The 24643-nt window shown below is 43.5% G+C and overlaps 1 pseudogene; it reads left to right on the forward strand.

The window, feature by feature from the left end:
- LOC124026313 overlaps positions 1–24643 on the forward strand; it is a 40697-nt pseudogene that overhangs the window by 10985 nt on the left and 5069 nt on the right.

The following is a 24643-nucleotide window of genomic DNA, read 5'->3' on the forward strand; positions in this document are numbered from 1 at the left end:
TAAATCAGAAGCTTCTAAAGCCATGACATCATTTTCTGGAATTTCCAAGCTGTTTAAAGGCACAGTCGACTTAGTGTATGTAAACTTCTGACCCACTGAAATTGTGATACAGTGAATTATAAGTGAAATGATCTGTCTGTAAACAATTGTTGGAAAAATAGATGTCCTAACCGGCATGCAAAAACTATAGTTTGTTAACAAGAAATTTGTGGAGTGGTTGAAAAAGGAGTTTTAATGACTCCAACCTAAGTGTATGTAAACCTCTGACTTCAACTGTCGGTAGGGGAGAAAAGCAGAAAGGTAGATGCTGTTCCGGAGCCTTTGAACTGTGAAGCCCAATATGTGATCATTTGTAATATTCTGTGTATTTTCTTCGTGTTTAATATTGATCTTGTTCACTCCGTCAGGACTTCTCAGGGTACTACAACAAGCGTTTAAATGTGATCATGTTCCCTCCGTCAGGACTTCTCAGGGTACTACAACAAGTGTTTAAATGTGATCATGTTCCCTCTGTCAGGACTTCTCAGGGTACTACAACAAGTGTTTAAATGTGATCATGTTCCCTCTGTCAGGACTTCTCAGGGTACTCCAGCTACAGCCAAAGCCAGTACTCACCGTACTACAACACACACTACAACAGCCCGTACCTCAGCCCTAGTGCCATCACCACGTCCATACCTTATCAGCATCCAGAACACCCCGCTGTGGTGCCCAATCACAGCCCAGAGTCTCAAACAGGTACAGACGATTGCTCCCCTTTCCCTTTGTTGGAAAATGACTTATCATCCTCTTAACATTGTATTATCATCCTCTTAACATTGTATTATCATCCTCTTAACATTGTATTATCATCCTCTTAACATTGTATTATCATCCTCTTAACATTATATTATCATCCTCTTAACATTGTATTATCATCCTCTTAACATTGTATTATCATCCTCTTAACATTGTATTATCATCCTCTTAACATTGTATTATCATCCTCTTAACATTATATTATCATCCTCTTAACATTGTATTATCATCCTCTTAACATTGTATTATCATCCTCTTAACATTGTATTATCATCCTCTTAACATTGTATTATCATCCTCTTAACATTGTATTATCATCCTCTTAACATTGTATTATCATCCTCTTAACATTGTATTATCATCCTCTTAACATTGTATTATCATCCTCTTAACATTGTATTATCATCCTCTTAACATTGTATTATCATCCTCTTAACATTATATTATCATCCTCTTAACATTATATTATCATCCTCTTAACATTGTATTATCATCCTCTTAACATTGTATTATCATCCTCTTAACATTGTATTATCATCCTCTTAACATTGTATTATCATCCTCTTAACATTGTATTATCATCCTCTTAACATTGTATTATCATCCTCTTAACATTGTATTATCATCCTCTTAACATTGTATTATCATCCTCTTAACATTGTATTATCATCCTCTTAACATTGTATTATCATCCTCTTAACATTGTATTATCATCCTCTTAACATTGTATTATCATCCTCTTAACATTGTATTATCATCCTCTTAACATTGTATTATCATCCTCTTAACATTGTATTATCATCCTCTTAACATTGTATTATCATCCTCTTAACATTGTATTATCATCCTCTTAACATTGTATTATCATCCTCTTAACATTGTATTATCATCCTCTTAACATTGTATTTATCTTAGTGTCGTGTTGTTTGGTGTTTTAGACCTTTTCATTGATGTGATGCGTGTGTGTGTATGTGCGTGTGTGTGTGTCTGTGTGCGTGTGTGTGTGTGTACCAGGAGAGTACCACCCCCCCCCTAGCCCCCCACCCCAGGGAAAGAGCCGGAGGCGGTGCCAGCCAGACGGAGCTCAGACGGGAAACTGAGGGGCAGGAAAAGAGTCAGTGACCCACAGCCCCCCTGGACTCAGATATAGAGGTACTGTTACACCCCCCCCTGGACTCAGATATAGAGGTACTGTTACACCCCCCTGGACTCAGATATAGAGGTACTGTTACACCCCCTGGACTCAGATATAGAGGTACTGTTACACCCCCCTGGACTCAGATATAGAGGTACTGTTACACCCCCCCTGGACTCAGATATAGAGGTACTGTTACACCCCCCTGGACTCAGATATAGAGGTACTGTTACACCCCCCCTGGACTCAGATATAGAGGTACTGTTACACCCCCCCCTGGACTCAGATATAGAGGTACTGTTACACCCCCCCCCTGGACTCAGATATAGAGGTACTGTTACACCCCCCTGGACTCAGATATAGAGGTACTGTTACACCCCCCTGGACTCAGATATAGAGGTACTGTTACACCCCCCCTGGACTCAGATATAGAGGTAATGTTACAGCCCCCCTGGACTCAGATATAGAGGTAATGTTACAGGCCCCTGGACTCAGATATAGAGGTAATGTTACAGCCCCCCTGGACTCAGATATAGAGGTAATATTACAGCCCCCCCCCTGGACTCAGATATAGAGGTAATGTTACAGCCCCCCTGGACTCAGATATAGAGGTAATGTTACAGCCCCCCCTGGACTCAGATATAGAGGTAATGTTACAGCCCCCTGGACTCAGATATAGAGGTAATGTTACAGCCCCCCTGGACTCAGATATAGAGGTAATGTTACAGCCCCCTGGACTCAGATATAGAGGTAATGTTACAGCCCCCCTGGACTCAGATATAGAGGTACTGTTACACCCCCTGGACTCAGGTATAGAGGTAATGTTACAGCCCCCTGGACTCAGATATAGAGGTAATGTTACACCCCCTGGACTCAGATATAGAGGTACTGTTACAGCCCCCCTGGACTCAGATATAGAGGTAATGTTACAACCCCCCACCTGGACTCAGATATAGAGGTACTGTTACACCCCCTGGACTCAGATATAGAGGTACTGTTACAGCCCCCTGGACTCAGATATAGAGGTAATGTTACAACCCCCCTGGACTCAGATATAGAGGTAATGTTACAGGCCCCTGGACTCAGATATAGAGGTAATGTTACAGCCCCCTGGACTCAGATATAGAGGTACTGTTACACCCCCTGGACTCAGATATAGAGGTAATGTTACAGCCCCCTGGACTCAGATATAGAGGTACTGTTACAGCCCCCCTGGACTCAGATATAGCGGTAATGTTACACCCCCTGGACTCAGATATAGAGGTACTGTTACAGCCCCCCCTGGACTCAGATATAGAGGTAATGTTACACTCCCTGGACTCAGATATAGAGGTAATGTTACAGCCCCCTGGGCTCAGATATAGAGGTAATGTTACACTCCCTGGACTCAGATATAGAGGTAATGTTACACTCCCTGGACTCAGATATAGAGGTAATGTTACAGCCCCCTGGACTCAGATATAGAGGTAATGTTACACTCCCTGGACTCAGATATAGAGGTAATGTTACAGCCCCCTGGACTCAGATATAGAGGTAAAGTTACAGCCCCCCTGGACTCAGATATAGAGGTAATGTTACAGCCCCCTGGACTCAGATATAGAGGTAATGTTACACTCCCTGGACTCAGATATAGAGGTAATGTTACAGCCCCCTGGACTCAGATATAGAGGTAATGTTACACTCCATGGACTCAGATATAGAGGTAATGTTACAACACCATGGACTCAGATATAGAGGTACTGTTACACTCCATGGACTCAGCTATAGAGGTAATGTTACAGACCCCTGGACTCAGATATAGAGGTACTGTTACAGCCCCCCCTGGACTCAGATATAGAGGTAATGTTACAGCCCCCTGGACTCAGATATAGAGGTAAAGTTACAGCCCCCCTTGGACTCAGATATAGAGGTAATGTTACAACACCATGGACTCAGATATAGAGGTAATGTTACAGCCTCCCCTGGACTCAGATATAGAGGTAATGTTACAGCACCCCCTGGACTCAGATATAGAGGTAATGTTACAGCCCCCTGGACTCAGATATAGAGGTAAAGTTACAGCCCCCCTGGACTCAGATATAGAGGTAATATTACAGCCTCCCCTGGACTCAGATATAGAGGTAAAGTTACAGCCCCCCTGGGCTCAGATATAGAGGTAATGTTACAGCCCCCTGGACTCAGATGTAGAGGTAATGTTACACTCCCTGGACTCAGATATAGAGGTAATGTTACAGCCCCCTGGACTCAGATATAGAGGTAAAGTTACAGCCCCCCTGGACTCAGATATAGAGGTAATGTTACAGCCCCCTGGACTCAGATATAGAGGTAAAGTTACAGCCCCCCTGGACTCAGATATAAAGGTAATGTTACAGCCCCCTGGACTCAGATATAGAGGAAAAGTTACAGCCCCCCTGGACTCAGATATAGAGGTAATGTTACAGCCTCCCCTGGACTCAGATATAGAGGTAAAGTTACAGCCCCCCTGGACTCAGATATAGAGGTAATGTTACAGCCCCCTGGACTCAGATATAGAGGTAATGTTACACTCCCTGGACTCAGATATAGAGGTAAAGTTACAGCCCCCCTGGACTCAGATATAGAGGTAATGTTACAGCCCCCTGGACTCAGATATAGAGGTAATGTTACACTCCCTGGACTCAGATATAGAGGTACTGTTACAGCCCCCTGGACTCATATATATAGGTAATGTTACAGACCCCTGGACTCAGATATAGAGGTACTGTTACAGCCCCCTGGACTCAGATATAGAGGTAATGTTACAGCCCCCCCTGGACTCAGATATAGAGGTACTGTTACAGCCCCCCCCGGACTCAGATATAGAGGTAATGTTACAGCCCCCCCTGGACTCAGATATAGAGGTAATGTTACAGCCCCCTGGACTCAGATATAGAGGTAATGTTACACTCCCTGGACTCAGATATAGAGGTAATGTTACAGCCCCCTGGACTCAGATATAGAGGTAATGTTACACTCCCTGGACTCAGATATAGAGGTAATGTTACAGCCCCCCTGGACTCAGATATAGAGGTAATGTTACAGCCCCCTGGACTCAGATATAGAGGTAATGTTACACTCCCTGGACTCAGATATAGAGGTAATGTTACAGCCCCCTGGACTCATATATAGAGGTAATGTTACAGACCCCTGGACTCAGATATAGAGGTAATGTTACAGCCCCCCTGGACTCAGATATAGAGGTAATGTTACAGCCCCCTGGACTCAGATATAGAGGTAATGTTACACTCCCTGGACTCAGATATAGAGGTAATGTTACAGCCCCCTGGACTCAGATATAGAGGTAATGTTACAGACCCCTGGACTCAGATATAGAGGTAATGTTACACTCCATGGAAGTCACACACACACACAAAACATTAAGGCCAAAGTTTGTTGACAATGGGACAGATGGACAAAAGTAGAGTAATACTTTCAGGACTGCACTGAGATCATCAGTACATTTATCATTTATGCGATCAGTTTTACAAACACATTTTCCCAGTTCGTTTTCTTCTGATTAATCAGGCTGTATGTTTAACCCTCACTGTCGTTTTCTTCTGATTAATCAGGCTGTATGTTTAACCCTCACTGTCGTTTTCTTCTGATTAATCAGGCTGTATGTTTAACCCTCACTGTCGTTTTCTTCTGATTAATCAGGCTGTATGTTTAACCCTCACTGTCGTTTTCTTCTGATTAATCAGGCTGTATGTTTAACCCTCACTGTCGTTTTCTTCTGATTAATCAGGCTGTATGTTTAACCCTCACTGTCGTTTTCTTCTGATTAATCAGGCTGTATGTTTAACCCTCACTGTCGTTTTCTTCTGATTAATCAGGCTGTATGTTTAACCCTCACTGTCGTTTTCTTCTGATTAATCAGGCTGTATGTTTAACCCTCACTGTCGTTTTCTTCTGATTAATCAGGCTGTATGTTTAACCCTCACTGTCGTTTTCTTCTGATTAATCAGGCTGTATGTTTAACCCTCACTGTCGTTTTCCTCTGATTAATCAGGCTGTATGTTTAACCCTCACTGTCGTTTTCTTCTGATTAATCAGGCTGTATGTTTAACCCTCACTGTCGTTTTCCTCTGATTAATCAGGCTGTATGTTTAACCCTCACTGTCGTTTTCTTCTGATTAATCAGGCTGTATGTTTAACCCTCACTGTCGTTTTCTTCTGATTAATCAGGCTGTATGTTTAACCCTCACTGTCGTTTTCTTCTGATTAATCAGGCTGTATGTTTAACCCTCACTGTCGTTTTCTTCTGATTAATCAGGCTGTATGTTTAACCCTCACTGTCGTTTTCTTCTGATTAATCAGGCTGTATGTTTAACCCTCACTGTCGTTTTCTTCTGATTAATCAGGCTGTATGTTTAACCCTCACTGTCGTTTTCTTCTGATTAATCAGGCTGTATGTTTAACCCTCACTGTCGTTTTCCTCTGATTAATCAGGCTGTATGTTTAACCCTCACTGTCGTTTTCTTCCCAGTGTAGATATGATGTTAATATTCAGCAAATTGTCTTTTGTATTATTTTATTATTGTATTATTTTCCAGCGTGTGTTTGTGTGGGACCTTGACGAGACCATCATCATTTTCCACTCTTTGCTCACAGGGAGCTTCTCCACCCGATTTGGCAAGGTACAAAACAGTCAACATACATTCATGTGACATGGTGAATATTCTCTCTGTATCACTTTTTAGATGAAATAACCCTGAAAGTATTTGCTGGTTTATTGAACTAATCCTTGATGAGATAAACTATGCACTTTCAGTTCGAGGTGAATTCTAACTTCCAGTGAAATGTTGTCAATGGGACTAAGCGGAAATTCTGCTCATGTGGAAGTTAGGAGTAATTTGTTGAAACAGAACTCTTTTAGTAGTGTTGTTGTCCTTTGCTCTCTCCTTGACTTTTCACACGCTTGGTGTTTTCCTTCTCTACCCTGTTGTCTCTTTATATAACCGAGTGGACTTGTTTGGCCAACCCACGTCCCACTGTTTGATTGACAGCTGATTCACTTTTACATAATGGACAGGCAGCTGATGACGGGAACAATAGTAATGTTTCTTTTGGCCGTGACTGTGTTTTGAATTCTCACTGTCCCTCTGCGGTTTGCCTTGATGTAAACAAGGAACCAGGGAGTGATTAGTGAGAAGAAAATAGAATAGTGAGAGGAAGAGAGAGTATTGAGAGGAGAAGAGATTGGAGGAGGGAGGAGAGAGTAGTGAGAGGAGGAGAGAGGACGAGAGAGTATTGAGAGGAGAAGAGAGTGGAGGAGGGAGGAGAGAGGTGGAGAGAGTAGTGAGAGGAGGAGAGAGGTCGAGAGAGTAGTGAGAGGAGAAGAGAGAGAGGATGAGAGTAGTGAGAGGAGGAGAGAGAGGAGAGAGTAGTGAGAGGAGGAGAGGAGGAGAGCGTAGTGAGAGAAGAAGAGAGAGAGGATGAGAGTAGTGAGAGGAGAAGAAAGGAGGAAAGGACAAGAGAGAGGAGGAGAGAGAGGAGAAAAGGAAGAGAGAGTAGTGAGAGGAGATGAGAGAGTAGTGAGAGGAGAGTAGTGAGATGAGAAGAGAGTAGTGAGAGGAGGAGAGAGTAGTGAGAGGAGATGAGAGAGTAGTGAGAGGAGAAGAGAGAGTAGTGAAGGGAGAAGAGAGTAGTGAGAGGAGGAGAGAGTAGTGAGAGGAGATGAGAGTAGTGAGAGGAGATGAGAGAGTAGTGAGAGGAGATGAGAGTAGTGAGAGGAGATGAGAGAGTAGTGAGAGGAGGAGAGAGTAGTGAGAGGAGATGAGAGAGTAGTGAGAGGAGGAGAGAGTAGTGAGAGGAGGAGAGAGTAGTGAGAGGAGATGAGAGAGTAGTGAGAGGAAAAGAGAGTAGTGAGAGGAGATGAGAGAGTAGTGAGAGGAGATGAGAGAGTAGTGAGAGGAGAAGAGAGTAGTGAGAGGAGATGAGAGAGTAGTGAGAGGAGAAGAGAGTAGTGAGAGGAGATGAGAGAGTAGTGAGAGGAGAAGAGAGTAGTGAGAGGAGATGAGAGAGTAGTGAGAGGAGAAGAGAGTAGTGAGAGGAAGAGAGAGAGTAGTGAGAGGGGATGAGAGAGTAGTGAGAGGAGAAGAGAGTAGTGAGAGGAGATGAGAGTAGTGAGAGGAGATGAGAGAGTAGTGAGAGGAGATGAGAGTAGTGAGAGGAGGAGAGAGTAGTGAGAGGAGATGAGAGAGTAGTGAGAGGAGGAGAGAGTAGTGAGAGGAGGAGAGAGTAGTGAGAGGAGGAGAGAGTAGTGAGAGGAGAAGAGAGTAGTGAGAGGAGATGAGAGAGTAGTGAGAGGAGGAGAGAGTAGTGAGAGGAGAAGAGAGAGTAGTGAGAGGAGGAGAGAGTAGTGAGAGGAGGAGAGAGTAGTGAGAGGAGATGAGAGAGTAGTGAGAGGAGAAGAGAGTAGTGAGAGGAGATGAGAGTAGTGAGAGGAGATGAGAGAGTAGTGAGAGGAGATGAGAGTAGTGAGAGGAGATGAGAGTAGTGAGAGGAGGAGAGAGTAGTGAGAGGAGATGAGAGAGTAGTGAGAGGAGAAGAGAGTAGTGAGAGGAGATGAGAGTAGTGAGAGGAGATGAGAGAGTAGTGAGAGGAGATGAGAGTAGTGAGAGGAGATGAGAGTAGTGAGAGGAGGAGAGAGTAGTGAGAGGAGAAGAGAGTAGTGAGAGGAGATGAGAGTAGTGAGAGGAGGAGAGAGTAGTGAGAGGAGAAGAGAGTAGTGAGAGGAGATGAGAGTAGTGAGAGGAGATGAGAGTAGTGAGAGGAGATGAGAGTAGTGAGAGGAGATGAGAGTAGTGAGAGGAAATGAGAGTAGTGAGAGGAGAAGAGAGTAGTGAGAGGAGATGAGAGTAGTGAGAGGAGATGAGAGAGTAGTGAGAGGAGATGAGAGTAGTGAGAGGAGGAGAGAGAGAGGAGGAGAGAGTAGTGAGAGGAGATGAGAGTAGTGAGAGGAGGAGAGAGTAGTGAGAGTAGGAGAGAGTAGTGAGAGGAGATGAGAGTAGTGAGAGGAGATGAGAGAGTAGTGAGAGGAGAAGAGAGTAGTGAGAGGAGATGAGAGAGTAGTGAGAGGAGATGAGAGTAGTGAGAGGAGGAGAGAGTAGTGAGAGGAGGAGAGAGTAGTGAGAGGAGATGAGAGTAGTGAGAGGAGATGAGAGAGTAGTGAGAGGAGAAGAGAGTAGTGAGAGGAGGAGAGAGTAGTGAGAGGAGGAGAGAGTAGTGAGAGGAGATGAGAGTAGTGAGAGGAGGAGAGAGTAGTGAGAGTAGGAGAGAGTAGTGAGAGGAGATGAGAGTAGTGAGAGGAGATGAGAGAGTAGTGAGAGGAGAAGAGAGTAGTGAGAGGAGATGAGAGAGTAGTGAGAGGAGATGAGAGTAGTGAGAGGAGGAGAGAGTAGTGAGAGGAGGAGAGAGTAGTGAGAGGAGATGAGAGTAGTGAGAGGAGATGAGAGAGTAGTGAGAGGAGAAGAGAGTAGTGAGAGGAGGAGAGAGTAGTGAGAGGAGATGAGAGAGTAGTGAGAGGAGATGAGAGAGTAGTGAGAGGAGATGAGAGTAGTGAGAGGAGTAGAGAGAGTAGTGAGAGGAGGAGAGAGTAGTGAGAGGAGATGAGAGTAGTGAGAGGAGGAGAGAGTAGTGAGAGGAGATGAGAGAGTAGTGAGAGGAGGAGAGATTAGTGAGAGGAGGAGAGGGTAGTGAGAGGAGATGAGAGAGTAGTGAGAGGAGATGAGAGAGTAGTGAGAGGAGGAGAGATTAGTGAGAGGAGGAGAGAGTTATGAGAGGAGGAGAGATTAGTGAGAGGAGGAGAGAGTATTAGACCTAAGCGCTTCACCATTTTTGCACAACCTTGTTTCTTTTTCTTTGTATCGTCGGGGGGAAAGTAGAGGGTGGAAGGTTTGACGTTTGACTGATGTGCCAAATTCCTGATTCCACCCAGCAGCTTCCCAGCTGAATCGGCGAACTTTAATCCGAGATGCTCTGACATCAAAACTCAGACATGTAAGATAGGGAAAGAAAGTTTTTGGGGAGGAAGGGGGTGGAAGGGGAAAATTTCCCAAATCTCCAAAAAGATGTAGACCAAAATTGAGAGTGTATAGGCCGAGTGGGATTATGTACAAACCAGGAATTGGTTTTCAATCATGTAGGAGCGAGTTTGAAACGTCTTTCTCACAATAATGCTCACTGTCAGACAACGACCAATGTTTATGTTAGCTCAGGTTTCCCTCTCTTGAAGAAAAAGGACCCCAATTCATCTTCCAAATGTAATGGCGTGTCTAGTCCAGACGGACTATAAATCATTCCCCATGACAGTCATTGTGGTATGACCAAACTCATTGAGGTAAACAAGTGTTGGGCCTGTGTTAAGGCAAGCAAGGCACGCTTGGACTCTGGAAGATGTGGAAAACAAATGGTCTCGCTGAAAGAATGTTTTCACTGCCTTTGAAAAGCCGAGGAGAACTCTAGAGCACGTTAAGATTTTATTCCCTACGTTAGTGATCAGACGGCATCTCATTGATCATATGTCGGCTACGGCGCCGAACTCTTTCTCTCTCTGTCTTAGTGTATGAATTTCCTCTCTGCACGAAGACAAAAGTCCCCAAACGGGGGGTGGGATTGGATGTTTTTCTCCTTTCTGATGTGTTCTTGTTCTCTGTGAATTCCTGCCTGTGATTAGCAGGAAGAGTAAAGCTGGACTCTTGTGTTTTTCATTGCTACCTCCCTCCGCATTCAAGAAGTATTCAAGAAGCCTTATGCTTAGCAGAGAGGGTGATTACGGATAATTACTCCATTTGAATGAAACACCTCCTCCGTCTCCTTCACCTTCCCTCATTCTCCTCCCGTCCCTCTATTTCTGCCCCCTCACCTCCTCATTCACAATTGGAGGTGGGAAGAAGGCTGTCATCTTTCCAAACCCTAATCTGACACTCACCTTTGGCTGACGCCTCAGTCCTCCATTTCTGACACACTGCCAAGCTGTTGACGCACCGCCACAGTGCGAGTACAGCACACAGCAAGCTGCCCTGCCGGTGCCCAGACACTCCCCACAACAACACTGCACAGGAATGTTTTATTGCAAACTGCTTCTCTGTTTCTTCTGCGGAAGATATATAATCATTTAGTAAAGCGCCTCTTCTTCATTCCTGAATTCTTAAATAACTGTGTGTCTGTGTATGTGTGACAGAGAGAGAGAGAGAGGGAGAGAGAGAGAGAGAGAGAGAGAGAGAGAGAGAGAGAGAGAGAGAGAGAGAGAGAGAGAGAGAGAGAGAGAGGGAGGGAGAGAGAGAGAGAGAGAGAGAGGAGAGAGAGAGAGAGAGAGGGAGAGAGAGAGAGAGAGGGAGAGAGAGAGAGAGAGAGAGAGAGAGAGAGAGAGAGAGAGAGAGAGAGAGAGAGATAAGGGTGCAGTTTAGTGGAAAGAATGATTGACATAAATGTAATCAGATTTCCTGCTCAGGAGATAGAACCTGCCCTGTCAATCAGAGAGAAGGACTGCCAGTGTCTTGAGAAGGTTGTTTGGGCATAGGGAGAAGATAATGGCTGTTAGATAGGCAGACTAAACACGGCCATAATTACATACCACAGCTCTTATGGCACCTCTGTTAGCTCTATTGATCTGAATGTGTGGATATAGAGTCAGGTTTGTTTGAAGCTTGGTGGTGTCCTGTTGATTTGATGGTGTGGATATAGAGTCAGGTTTGTTTGAAGCTTGGTGGTGTCCTGTTGATTTGATGGTGTGGATATAGAGTCAGGTTTGTTTGAAGCTTGGTGGTGTCCTGTTGATTTGATGGTGTGGATATAGAGTCAGGTTTGTTTGAAGCTTGGTGGTGTCCTGTTGATTTGATGGTGTGGATATAGAGTCAGGTTTGTTTGAAGCTTGGTGGTGTCCTGTTGATTTGATGGTGTGGATATAGAGTCAGGTTTGTTTGAAGCTTGGTGGTGTCCTGTTGATTTGATGGTGTATCGTGCAGAATATCAACAGCTCATTATGTTGAAGCCTTAACCAATATCACTGTTTCACTGACAACATTCATATATATTCATACAATATACACTGAGTATACAAAACATTAGGAACCCCTTCCCATGACGTAGGACTGACCAGTTGAATCCAGCAACTCAATAATATGAAGGTGTTCTTAATGTTTTGTATACTCAGTGTATTTACACCATTATGCAAACCATCCTACCTGTGTTAAGCCTAAGAACACAGACATGTATTTTTCCTGAGAGGAACAATGACCTGGAAGGACAAGAGTCCTCTTAAACACGTGTAAACAAGTGGTCCATGAAGCAGGAAACCTAATTTCCACTTAAGTCAAATGTTCACCTACAGTAGTTATGCATTGGTGGGAAAGGGCTCTATTCAATCAAATCAAGTTTATTTGTCACATGTGCCAGATGTGACCTTACAGTGAAATGCTTACATACAGGCCCTAACCAACAGTGCAATTTTTAAGTAAAAAATTGGTTTATGGTGAACAATATATAAGTAAAGAATTAAAAACAACAGTAAAAAGACAGTGAAAAATAACGGTAGCGAGGCTATAACAGTAGAGAGGCTATAACAGTAGAGAGGCTATAACAGTAGAGAGGCTATAACAGTAGAGAGGCTATAACAGTAGAGAGGCTATAACAGTAGAGAGGTTATAACAGTAGAGAGGCTATAACAGTAGAGATGTTATAACAGTAGAGAGGCTATATACAGTAGAGAGGCTATAACAGTAGAGAGGTTATAACAGTAGAGAGGCTATATACAGTAGAGAGGCTATAACAGTAGAGATGTTATAACAGTAGAGAGGCTATATACAGTAGAGAGGCTATAACAGTAGAGAGGTTATAACAGTAGAGAGGCTATATACAGTAGAGAGGCTATATACAGTAGAGAGGCTATATACAGTAGAGAGGCTATAACAGTAGAGAGGCTATATACAGTAGAGAGGCTATATACAGTAGAGAGGCTATAACAGTAGAGAGGCTATAACAGTAGAGAGGCTATATACAGTAGAGAGGCTATAACAGTAGAGAGGCTATATACAGTAGAGAGGCTATATACAGTAGAGGCTATATACAGTAGAGAGGCTATATACAGTAGAGAGGCTATAACAGTAGAGAGGCTATATACAGTAGAGAGGCTATATACAGTAGAGAGGCTATATACAGTAGAGAGGCTATAACAGTAGAGAGGCTATAACAGTAGAGAGGCTATATACAGTAGAGAGGCTATAACAGTAGCGAGGCTATAACAGTAGAGAGGCTATAACAGTAGAGAGGCTATAACAGTAGCGTGGCTATAACAGTAGAGAGGCTATAACAGTAGAGAGGCTATAACAGTAGCGAGGCTATAACAGTAGAGAGGCTATAACAGTAGAGAGGCTATAACAGTAGAGAGGCTATAACAGTAGAGAGGCTATAACAGTAGAGAGGCTATAACAGTAGCGAGGCTATAACAGTAGAGAGGCTATAACAGTAGAGAGGCTATAACAGTAGAGAGGCTATAACAGTAGCGAGGCTATAACAGTAGAGAGGCTATAACAGTAGCGAGGCTATAACAGTAGAGAGGCTATAACAGTAGCGAGGCTATAACAGTAGAGAGGCTATAACAGTAGCGAGGCTATAACAGTAGAGAGACTATAACAGTAGAGAGGCTATAACAGTAGCGTGGCTATAACAGTAGAGAGGCTATAACAGTAGAGAGGCTATAACAGTAGTGAGGCTATAACAGTAGAGAGGCTATAACAGTGGAGAGGCTATAACAGTAGAGAGGCTATAACAGTAGAGAGGCTATAACAGTAGCGAGGCTATAAAAGTAGAGAGGCTATAACAGTAGCGAGGCTATAACAGTAGCTAGGCGATAACAGTAGAGAGGCTATAACAGTAGAGAGGCTATATACAGTAGCGAGGCTATAACAGTAGCGAGGCTATAACAGTAGCGAGGCTATAACAGTAGCGAGGCTATAACAGTTGCGAGGCTATAACAGTAGCGAGGGTATAACAGTAGCGAGGCTATAACAGTAGCGAGGCTATAACAGTAGAGAGGCTATATACAGTAGCGAGGCTATAACAGTAGAGAGGCTATAACAGTAGAGAGGCTATAACAGTAGCGAGGCTATAACAGTAGCGAGGGTATAACAGTAGCGAGGCCATATACAGGTGGTACCAGTACAGAGTCAATGTGTGGGGGCACCGGTTAGTCGGGCTGATTGAGGTAATATGTACATGTAGGTATAGTTAAAGTGACTATGTATAGATGATAAACAGAGAGCAGCAGCAGCGTAAAAGTACACAATGCAAATAGCCTGGGTAGCCGGCAATGTTCCCACATTAGCAGAGACTGCAGAGTTATGACAGTACATCCTGGTACATACAGCTGTATTAACTTTGTAATGTAATGTCTATGTGTCTCCTGTCAGGACTCATCCAAGGCAGTGTCGCTGGGCCTGTGGATGGAAGAGATGATCTTTAACCTGGCCGACTCACGACTATTTTTCAACGACCTGGAGGTGAGATTTATTTACCTAATGAATGACATTATCCATCATCCATACTCTTGCTTATTAGCCATCATCCATCATACATATTATTGCTTATTAGATCCATCCCCCATACCTCCATCCTCCCACCTCCATCCCCCATCCCTCATCCCTCCATCCCCCATCCCTCATCCCTCCATCCCTCATCCCTCCATTCCCATCCCGCATCCCTCATCCCACACCCCTCAATCTCGCCATCCTCCATCCCTCCATCCCCCATCCCTCATCCTCCATCCCCCATCTCTCCATCCTCCAACCCCCATCCCCATCCCCCATCCTTCTATCCCTCATCCCCATCCCCCATCCCTCATCCTCCATCCCCCCATCTCTCCATCCTCCCACCTCCATCCCCATCCCCCATCCCCATCCCTCATCCCTCATCCTCCATCCCCCCGTCTCTCCATCCTCCAACCCCCATCCCTCCATCTCTCCATCCTCATCCCCCATGCTCATCCCTCCATCCCCCATACTCCCACAAACTCAAGGCTGCAGTTAGAGCTCAGTTTTTCCTGGTCAGGTCATATGGTCTGGAAAAGATGCCTGGCCCTAACTATAAGCAGTATGACATGTTTTATACAGACAATGATAGACAGCTCAGTTCTAGAGGGATTTTCTTATATGTCAAGTATATGTCAAGGTTCAGTGACATCTCTTATGACAATATTCAAATAGGCCTGTCAAATAGGCCTGTCATCAACTACCAAATAGGCGTAGGTTATTAACTATCAAATACGCCTGTTATCAACTATTAAATAGGTCTGTTATTAACTATCAAATAGGCCTGTTATTAACTATCAAATAGGTCTGTTATTAACTATCAAATAGGCCTGTTATCAACTACCAAATAGGCCTGTTATTAACTATCAAATAGGCCTGTTATCAACTACCAAATAGGTCTGTTATTAACTATCAAATAGGCCTGTTATCAACTACCAAATAGGTCTGTTATCAACTACCAAATAGGCCTGTTATTAACTATCAAATAGGCCTGTTATTAACTATCAAATAGGCCTGTTATCAACTACCAAATAGGCCTGTTATTAACTACCAAATAGGACTGTTATTAACTACCAAATAGGCCTGTTATCAACTACCAAATAGGCCTGTTATTAACTATCAAATAGGCCTGTTATCAACTACCAAATAGGTCTGTTATTAACTATCAAATAGGCCTGTTATCAACTACCAAATAGGTCTGTTATTAACTATCAAATAGGCCTGTTATCAACTATTAAATAGGACTGTTATTAACTATCAAATAGGCCTGTTATTAACTATCAAATAGGACTGTTATTAACTATCAAATAGGTCTGTTATTAACTATCAAATAGGCCTGTTATCAACTACCAAATAGGCCTGTTATCAACTACCAAATAGGACTGTTATTAACTATCAAATAGGCACGAGATCATCGGCCATCTCTGGTGAGTGAGCTGCACATCATTGAGTGAGTCAGTGAAACTGGACAGCATTTTTAGGACTATCCTCCTCATATTGTACAGTATGTGTCTCCGCACACCTAGGCTACTGATGGATTTAAGATAAGTTTGTTTTTATTTATCTCAGATTCTCAGTTTGTAAAATTTGTGAGATATTAAAAAATATTCTGCTAAGGACAGCAGTCATCTAAAATGATGTGGAATTGCATGAAATGCGTTCATTAAAGGACACATTTTTCCAAGACCGTAAGCTTCAAAAGGTTTTCCTCATGTTTGCACCTTCTGCAAGTGCCTCTACTCTACTGCTCATTTCCAGAACGCAAAAGTGAGGTAAATGCATGCAAGGCTTTATTATAAAGTTTATTTAAAAAAATGTTTATATACATTCCTGTACCTCAAAGGCCCCCGGGTCACCCCCCTCTCAGCTCACTTTTTGTTCCGGCACCTCCCTATTTACAAATGAATCACTGGATATATATTGTATATTCCAGTTGAAAGCCTAACTGTTAAAGTGAATTTGGGATAGGGTTAAACCTGTGTATTTTCTACCAGCATGAACGACATGTAAGCTTTTCTCTGTGCATTCCACTGCCTTGTTCTGACAAAGACGAGGATTCAACTGGGCTTGTGGGGAGAAGGAACACTGTGAGTTGTTAATTGTAGGTGTGTTTCTGTCTCTGAAAGGAACATTTGTTGTGGGGAGAAGAAACACCTGAGGGGAGGACGGCTGACCAAGCCATTCTCAAACCCCTCTTTTAAAGGTCCTTCTTTTTGCCCGCCTCTGTAGTTCCTCATGCATACAGTTCGCCTATAGTGGCGGCCATCTTTGTTAGTCGTGTGCTGTGGTTGATTTATGGAGGAATCTTTCTACAGGTTTGGAAGCTGCTAATAGAGAGATGATAGATGCCACAGGCTAAGCAAGCTGTAGGCAATGAAGACATAAGAGCTCTACCGCAGTTGCCCTGCTTCTTGATGAAACAGAAGAGTATAGTAGTTCATTTAACTAGCTCCTGTGAGAAGTCAGAAACATGTCATATTTCTAATTTTGCACAGATAGCTCTGTCTATATTCATCATCGAAACCCAGCCCTACATAGCCAGATATGTACTACTCTGTCCACGGCCATTCATGTCGTTAAATCAATTTAGCTTGGGACGTGTTGAGATGTACTGGGGTCTAGAGCTGCCTCATAAAACCCTAGCTTAGCCTGTTGTGGGTCGTGTTAACAATTCCCTTTGTGTCTGGGGGAGCTGGGTCGCAGCATTGGAGGAGCATTACGGCAGTATTGGGGAAGGAGTGAGGCTGAGATGTAAGAGCGTGATGAGGTAGCGTCTTCCTGTGTCTCAGGCCGGTTGAAAGACGATAGCGCGGCCTGTCAGTCCGGTGTAGCCGTGTGGGAGAAGAGGTAGGAGACAGTAGTTACTGAAGTAGGAGTCAGGGAATTAAAGAAGGGAAGAGATGAGAATAGCAGATCTGAAGTGGAGAATCAAAGGGATTTGGTGGAGAGGTGGGAGGATAGTGTGTGTATTGTAGTGGAGCACCATGGGAAAGTCCTTTTCAAGAATTGTCTGAGGAAGAAACTGTTTTTCCACAGTAGTTTGTACCTTGTAACAGCTTGTAGCAACTTCCACACACCAACGATCCAGAAATCCATTTACATCCAGTATATGTACTACTATACTGTAGTATACAGTATTAATATTGTATACTACAGTATATTTAATACTACACAAATCCTGTATTTAATGGACATAGATCTGAAGGTTCTTTGGCAGTTGGTAAAAGAGGTTGATATGGTGTAAATCTTAGTGGGGTTTATTAGTGGAGTATGGTGGTGTCAGGTGGAGTTGGTACGCTGCCATACTGGCGCCTGAATGTCTCAGCAGCTTATTTCCGCCTCCCTGTTGTCTTTTGTTTTCTTCTTTTTTTTGTTCTATCGCTCCCTGAGGCTCCCTTAAGAAGAAACCTGCCCATGCACAGCGTTGAAACGGATCTCCTTCTCTAACATATCCACTATCTTTCCCTCTCCTTTCCCAGGAATGTGACCAAGTTCATATTGATGACGTGGCGTCAGACGACAATGGGCAGGACCTGAGGTACTGTACAGCTTTTCATCTTGAATTTAGCTCGCACCACACTTAAACCAGCACTGAGTGGCTTTACAAAAGGATCAGTGGAGGTATATTGAAAATATGTCCTGCTCTCTTCCTCGAAAACAAGTCTCTCTCTCTCTCTCTCTCTCTCTCTCTCTCTCTCTCTCTCTCTCTCTCTCTCTCTCTCTCTCTCTCTCTCTCTCTCTCTCTCTCTCTCTCTCTCTCTCTCTCTCTCTCTCTCTCTCTCTCTCAGTGTTAACAATATCATCATTCTTCAACATCTAATCAAAATAACACATTCTCCCTGTCTCCCTCATTCCAGAAATGTAACTACATAAATTGATGAAGAATTTTAGGATAGGTTTGAAATGAATATTTCAGAAAGTGCTAAATGTTTCTCAAATGCCTAACAGTATGTGCATTCCTTCCCCCATTTTTGAGTGCTTTCAGGCACGTTACTCTTTTCAATATGTATTAACCTAACTGGATGTGCATACTACACGTTCTCCCACTTACATATAACACGCCTCTAATATTGATCTGTTGTGTATTGTGTCAAATTCAAATTCAGTCTTGTTTTATCCTTGCATGGTCTCACCCTCACTCTCTTTATTATAGGATTTTAGATGTCAAAAATAATATGTCTGTTCCCGTCCAGGTTCCCACTGGAAAAAGGTTTTGCATAATGCATTCCTCTATTGATGCTTTACACCAGCTACTTCAGTAATTATATTATACTCCTCCATGTATCTACAGGCACTGGTCAAGTCCCACTGAGACAGCCACCAAATATCAACCAGAGTTGTACATTGATCTGACCATAGCCCCCCGACACATAAACTACTGCAGCAGGGGTCAGGAGGGGTCAGGAGACACTGTGGCCCTCAACCAGAGTTGTACATTGATCTGCCCATAGCCCAGGGCCATGCTTCTCTTTAATGCTCTCTTTTTGTTGTTTTCTTGCAGCACGTATAATTTTGTCACAGACGGTTTCCAGAGCCCTGCGGGGGCCGGTACTCTGTGCCTGGGCTCAGGTGTCCACGGTGGGGCTGACTGGATGAGGAAACTGGCCTTTCGCTACCGGAGGGTGAAGGAGATCTACAACACTTTTAAGAACAACGTGGGAGGTGGGTTGTGTGTGTGTGTGTGTGTGTGTGTGTGTGTGTGTGTGTGTGTGTGTGTGTGTGTGTGTGTGTGTGTGTGTGTGTGTGTGTGTGTGTGTGTGTGTGTGTGTGTGTGTGTGTGTGTGTGTGTGTGTGTGTGTGTGTGTGTGTGTGTGTGTGTGTGTGATCTTCTCTGGTGGTCAGCTGATATAAAATTCACAATGTAAGTTGAATTAGTTTGTGCTATATATATCCATGATCATAATGAATAATTGGTGTGTGATTGTGATTGTGTCAGGTTTGCTGGGCAGTCCCAAGCGGGAGGAGTGGCTGCAGCTGCGGAGGGAGATGGAGGTTCTAACAGATCTGTGGCTGACTCAGGCTCTCAAGGCCTTGGCCCTCATAAACTCCAGGTTAGGACACCCCCCTTCTCAACTGCCCTAGACACTCCATTGTTTTAAGGTGAAGATATGATTATTCTGTTGTAGTCATGCACAATGCTCTTCGGTGGTCATCAATCAACAAGATAATTGGAAAAAACATGCTTATTTTATTTCACAATGTACACTGTTTAAAACGGCCAAACTCCATTCACAACAGTATTCAGTTGGTAAGAGACAGACATTCAGTAAATACTAGGAATAGATTGTCCACCATCTATGTGTTATCTGGCAGAAAAGAGAAATAGGCTAAATAACATTTAGATTCAGAGCAATAAAGAAATTGAATAAATTCTCTGAGCAAACCAGAAACCTTTCAATATAACTTCAAACAATTCTTTACTAGCACTTAAATATAATGAATGTGAAGGTTTTGCAGGACTGTGGTAGATGAAGGAACCAATCAATCTGTTCAGACTGATTATTTATCTTTATCTGGTCTGTTGTAACAGTGTGTTATATGTGAAAATGTGATCGCATTATAAATTGTATTTTAATGTTTAAGGACTCTTGGAAGATTACTCCAAATGAAGACTAAAATAGATCCTAATCAAATGAAACGTCAGCTGTCAGAGCAGGTTACTGATCTGTAAATAGCCCATCCAACCAACTACCTACCTCATCCCCACATTTGTTTTTATTTTTCTGCTCTTTTGCACACCAGTATTTCTACTTGCACATCCTCATCTGCACAGATATCACTCCAGTGTAATTTGCTAAATTGTAAATACTTCACTACTATTGGCCTATTTATTGCCTCACCTCCTTACTTCATTTGCACACACTGTATACAGATGTTTCAATTGTGTTATTAACTGTATGTTTGTTTATTCCATGTGTAACTCTGTGTTGTTGTTCATCCCATGTGTAACTCTGTGTTGTTGTTCATTCCATGTGTAACTCTGTGTTGTTGTTCATCCCATGTGTAACTCTGTGTTGTTGTTCATTCCATGTGTAACTCTGTGTTGTTGTTCATCCCATGTGTAACTCTGTGTTGTTGTTTATTCCATGTGTAACTCTGTGTTGTTGTTTATCCCATGTGTAACTCTGTGTTGTTGTTCATCCCATGTGTAACTCTGTGTTGTTGTTTATCCCATGTGTAACTCTGTGTTGTTGTTCATCCCATGTGTAACTCTGTGTTGTTGTTTATCCCATGTGTAACTCTGTGTTGTTGTTTATCCCATGTGTAACTCTGTGTTGTTGTTCATCCCATGTGTAACTCTGTGTTGTTGTTCATCCCATGTGTAACTCTGTGTTGTTGTTTATCCCATGTGTAACTCTGTGTTGTTGTTCATTCCATGTGTAACTCTGTGTTGTTGTTTATCCCATGTGTAACTCTGTGTTGTTGTTCATTCCATGTGTAACTCTGTGTTGTTGTTCATCCCATGTGTAACTCTGTGTTGTTGTTCATTCCATGTGTAACTCTGTGTTGTTGTTCATCCCATGTGTAACTCTGTGTTGTTGTTTATCCCACGTGTAACTCTGTGTTGTTGTTCATCCCATGTGTAACTCTGTGTTGTTGTTTATCCCATGTGTAACTCTGTGTTGTTGTTTATCCCATGTGTAACTCTGTGTTGTTGTTCATCCCACGTGTAACTCTGTGTTGTTGTTCATCCTATGTGTAACTCTGTGTTGTTGTTTATCCCATGTGTAACTCTGTGTTGTTGTTTATCCCATGTGTAACTCTGTGTTGTTGTTCATCCCATGTGTAACTCTGTGTTGTTGTTCATCCCATGTGTAACTCTGTGTTGTTGTTCATTCCATGTGTAACTCTGTGTTGTTGTTCATCCCATGTGTAACTCTGTGTTGTTGTTCATTCCATGTGTAACTCTGTGTTGTTGTTCATCCCATGTGTAACTCTGTGTTGTTGTTCATCCCATGTGTAACTCTGTGTTGTTGTTTATCCCATGTGTAACTCTGTGTTGTTGTTCATCCCATATGTAACTCTGTGTTGTTCTTCATCCCATGTGTAACTCTGTGTTGTTGTTTGTGTCGCACTGCTTTGCTTGATCTTTGCCAGGTTGCAGTTGTAAATGAGAATTTGTTCTCAACTGGTCTACCTGGTTAAATAAAGTTGAAATAAAATACAAAAATCTATATATGATTGAGCTAAATTCCCTCTCCGACCTCTAAGTCACCAGGCTGCACGTTGTGGTGCACACCTGTCACCATCGTTACGCACACCTGTCACCATCACACCTGTCACCATCGTTACGCACACCTGTCACCATCACACCTGTCACCATCGTTACGCACACCTGTCACCATCGTTACGCACACCTGTCACCATCACACCTGTCACCATCGTTACGCACACCTGTCACCATCGTTACGCACACCTGTCACCATCACACCTGTCACCATCGTTACGCACACCTGTCACCATCACACCTGTCACCATCGTTACGCACACCTGTCACCATCACACCTGTCACCATCGTTACGCACACCTGTCACCATCGTTACGCACACCTGTCACCATCGTTACGCACACCTGTCAACATCGTTACGCACACCTGTCACCATCGTTACGCACACCTGTCACCATCGTTACGCAAACCTGTCACCATCGTTACGCACACCTGTCACCATCGTTACGCACACCTGTCACCATCGTTACGCACACCTGTCACCATCGTTACGCACACCTGTCACCATCGTTACGCACACCTGTGCTTCGTCAGACTCACCTGGACTCCATCAACTCCCTGTTTACCTTCCCTATATATGTCCCTCCCTTTGGTTCCTTCCCTATATATGTCACTCCCTTTGGTTCCTTCCCTATATATGTCCCTCCCTTTGGTTCCTTCCCTATATATGTCACTCCCTTTGGTTCCTTCCCTATATATGTCCCTCCCTTTGGTTCCTTCCCTATATATGTCACTCCCTTTGGTTCCTTCCCTATATATGTCCCTCCCTTTGGTTCCTTCCCTATATATGTCCCTCCCTTTGGTTCCTTCCCTATATATGTCCCTCCCTTTGGTTCCTTCCCTATATATGTCCCTCCCTTTGGTTCCTTCCCTATATATGTCCCTCCCTCTGGTTCCTTCCCTATATATGTCCCTCCCTCTGGTTCCTTCCCTATATATGTCCCTCCCTTTGGTTCCTTCCCTATATATGTCACTCCCTTTGGTTCCTTCCCTATATATGTCCCTCCCTTTGTTTCCTTCCCTATATATGTCCCTCCCTTTGGTTCCTTCCCTATATATGTCCCTCCCTTTGGTTCCTTCCCTATATATGTCTCTCCCTCTGGTTCCTTCCCTATATATGTCCCTCCCTTTGGTTCCTTCCCTATATATGTCACTCCCTCTGGTTCCTTCCCTATATATGTCCCTCCCTTTGGTTCCTTCCCTATATATGTCACTCCCTTTGGTTCCTTCCCTATATATGTCACTCCCTTTGGTTCCTTCCCTATATATGTCACTCCCTTTGGTTCCTTCCCTATATATGTCACTCCCTTTGGTTCCTTCCCTATATATGTCACTCCCTTTGGTTCCTTCCCTATATATGTCACTCCCTTTGGTTCCTTCCCTATATATGTCACTCCCTCTGGTTCCTTCCCTATATATGTCACTCCCTTTGGTTCCTTCCCTATATATGTCACTCCCTTTGGTTCCTTCCCTATATATGTCCCTCCCTTTGGTTCCTTCCCTATATATGTCACTCCCCTTGGTTCCTTCCCTATATATGTCACTCCCTTTGGTTCCTTCCCTATATATGTCACTCCCTTTGGTTCCTTCCCTATATATGTCACTCCCTCTGGTTCCTTCCCTATATATGTCACTCCCTTTGGTTCCTTCCCTATATATGTCACTCCCTTTGGTTCCTTCCCTATATATGTCACTCCCTCTGGTTCCTTCCCTATATATGTCACTCCCTTTGGTTCCTTCCCTATATATGTCACTCCCTCTGGTTCCTTCCCTATATATGTCACTCCCTTTGGTTCCTTCCCTATATATGTCACTCCCTCTGGTTCCTTCCCTATATATGTCACTCCCCTTGGTTCCTTCCCTATATATGTCACTCCCTTTGGTTCCTTCCCTATATATGTTACTCCCTTTGGTTTCTTCCCTATATATGTCACTCCCTTTGGTTCCTTCCCTATAAATGTCACTCTGGTTCCTTCCCTATATATGTCACTCCCTTTGGTTCCTTCCCTATATATGTCACTCCCTTTGGTTCCTTCCCTATATATGTCACTCCCTTTGGTTCCTTCCCTATATCAATCAAATTTTATTTATATAGCCCTTCGTACATCAGCTGATATCTCAAAGTGCTGTACAGAAACCCAGCCTAAAACCCCAAACAGCATCAATGCAGGTGTAGAAGCACGGTGGCCAGGAAAAACTCCCTAGAAAGGCCAAAACCTAGGAAGAAACCTAGAGAGGAACCAGGCTATGTGGGGTGGCCAGTCCTCTTCTGGCTGTACCGGGTGGAGATTATAACAGAACATGGCCAAGATGTTCAAATGTTCATAAATGACCAGCATGGTCGAATAATAACAAGGCAGAACAGTTGAAACTGGAGCAGCAGCATGGCCAGGTGGACTGGGGACAGCAAGGAGTCATCATGTCAGGTAGTCCTGGGGCATGGTCCTAGGGCTCAGGTCAGTTGAAACTGGAGCAGCAGCATGGCCTGGTGGACTGGGGACAGCGAGGAGCCATCATGTCAGGTAGTCCTGGGGCATGGTCCTAGGGCTCAGGTCCTCCGAGAGAGAGAAAGAAAGAAGGAGAGAATTAGAGAACGCACACTTAGATTCACACAGGACACCGAATAGGACAGGAGAAGTACTCCAGATATAACAAACTGACCCTAGCCCCCCGACACAAACTACTGCAGTATAAATACTGGAGGCTGAGACAGGAGGGTTCAGGAGACACTATATATATGTTACTCCCTTTGGTTCCTTCTCTATATATGTCACTCCCTTTGGTTCCTTCTCTATATATGTCACTCCCTTTGGTTCCTTCCCTATATATGTCCCTCCCTTTGGTTCCTTCCCCAGGCGTCACTGTTTCTGTTTCATGTCTGTGTTGTTCGAGGTTCTTGGTTTTGTGTAATGATGTTTAATTTATTAAAACACTCTG

The sequence above is a fragment of the Oncorhynchus gorbuscha genome, linkage group LG03 (assembly GCF_021184085.1).
Source record: "Oncorhynchus gorbuscha isolate QuinsamMale2020 ecotype Even-year linkage group LG03, OgorEven_v1.0, whole genome shotgun sequence".
Lineage (NCBI taxonomy): Eukaryota > Metazoa > Chordata > Actinopteri > Salmoniformes > Salmonidae > Oncorhynchus > Oncorhynchus gorbuscha.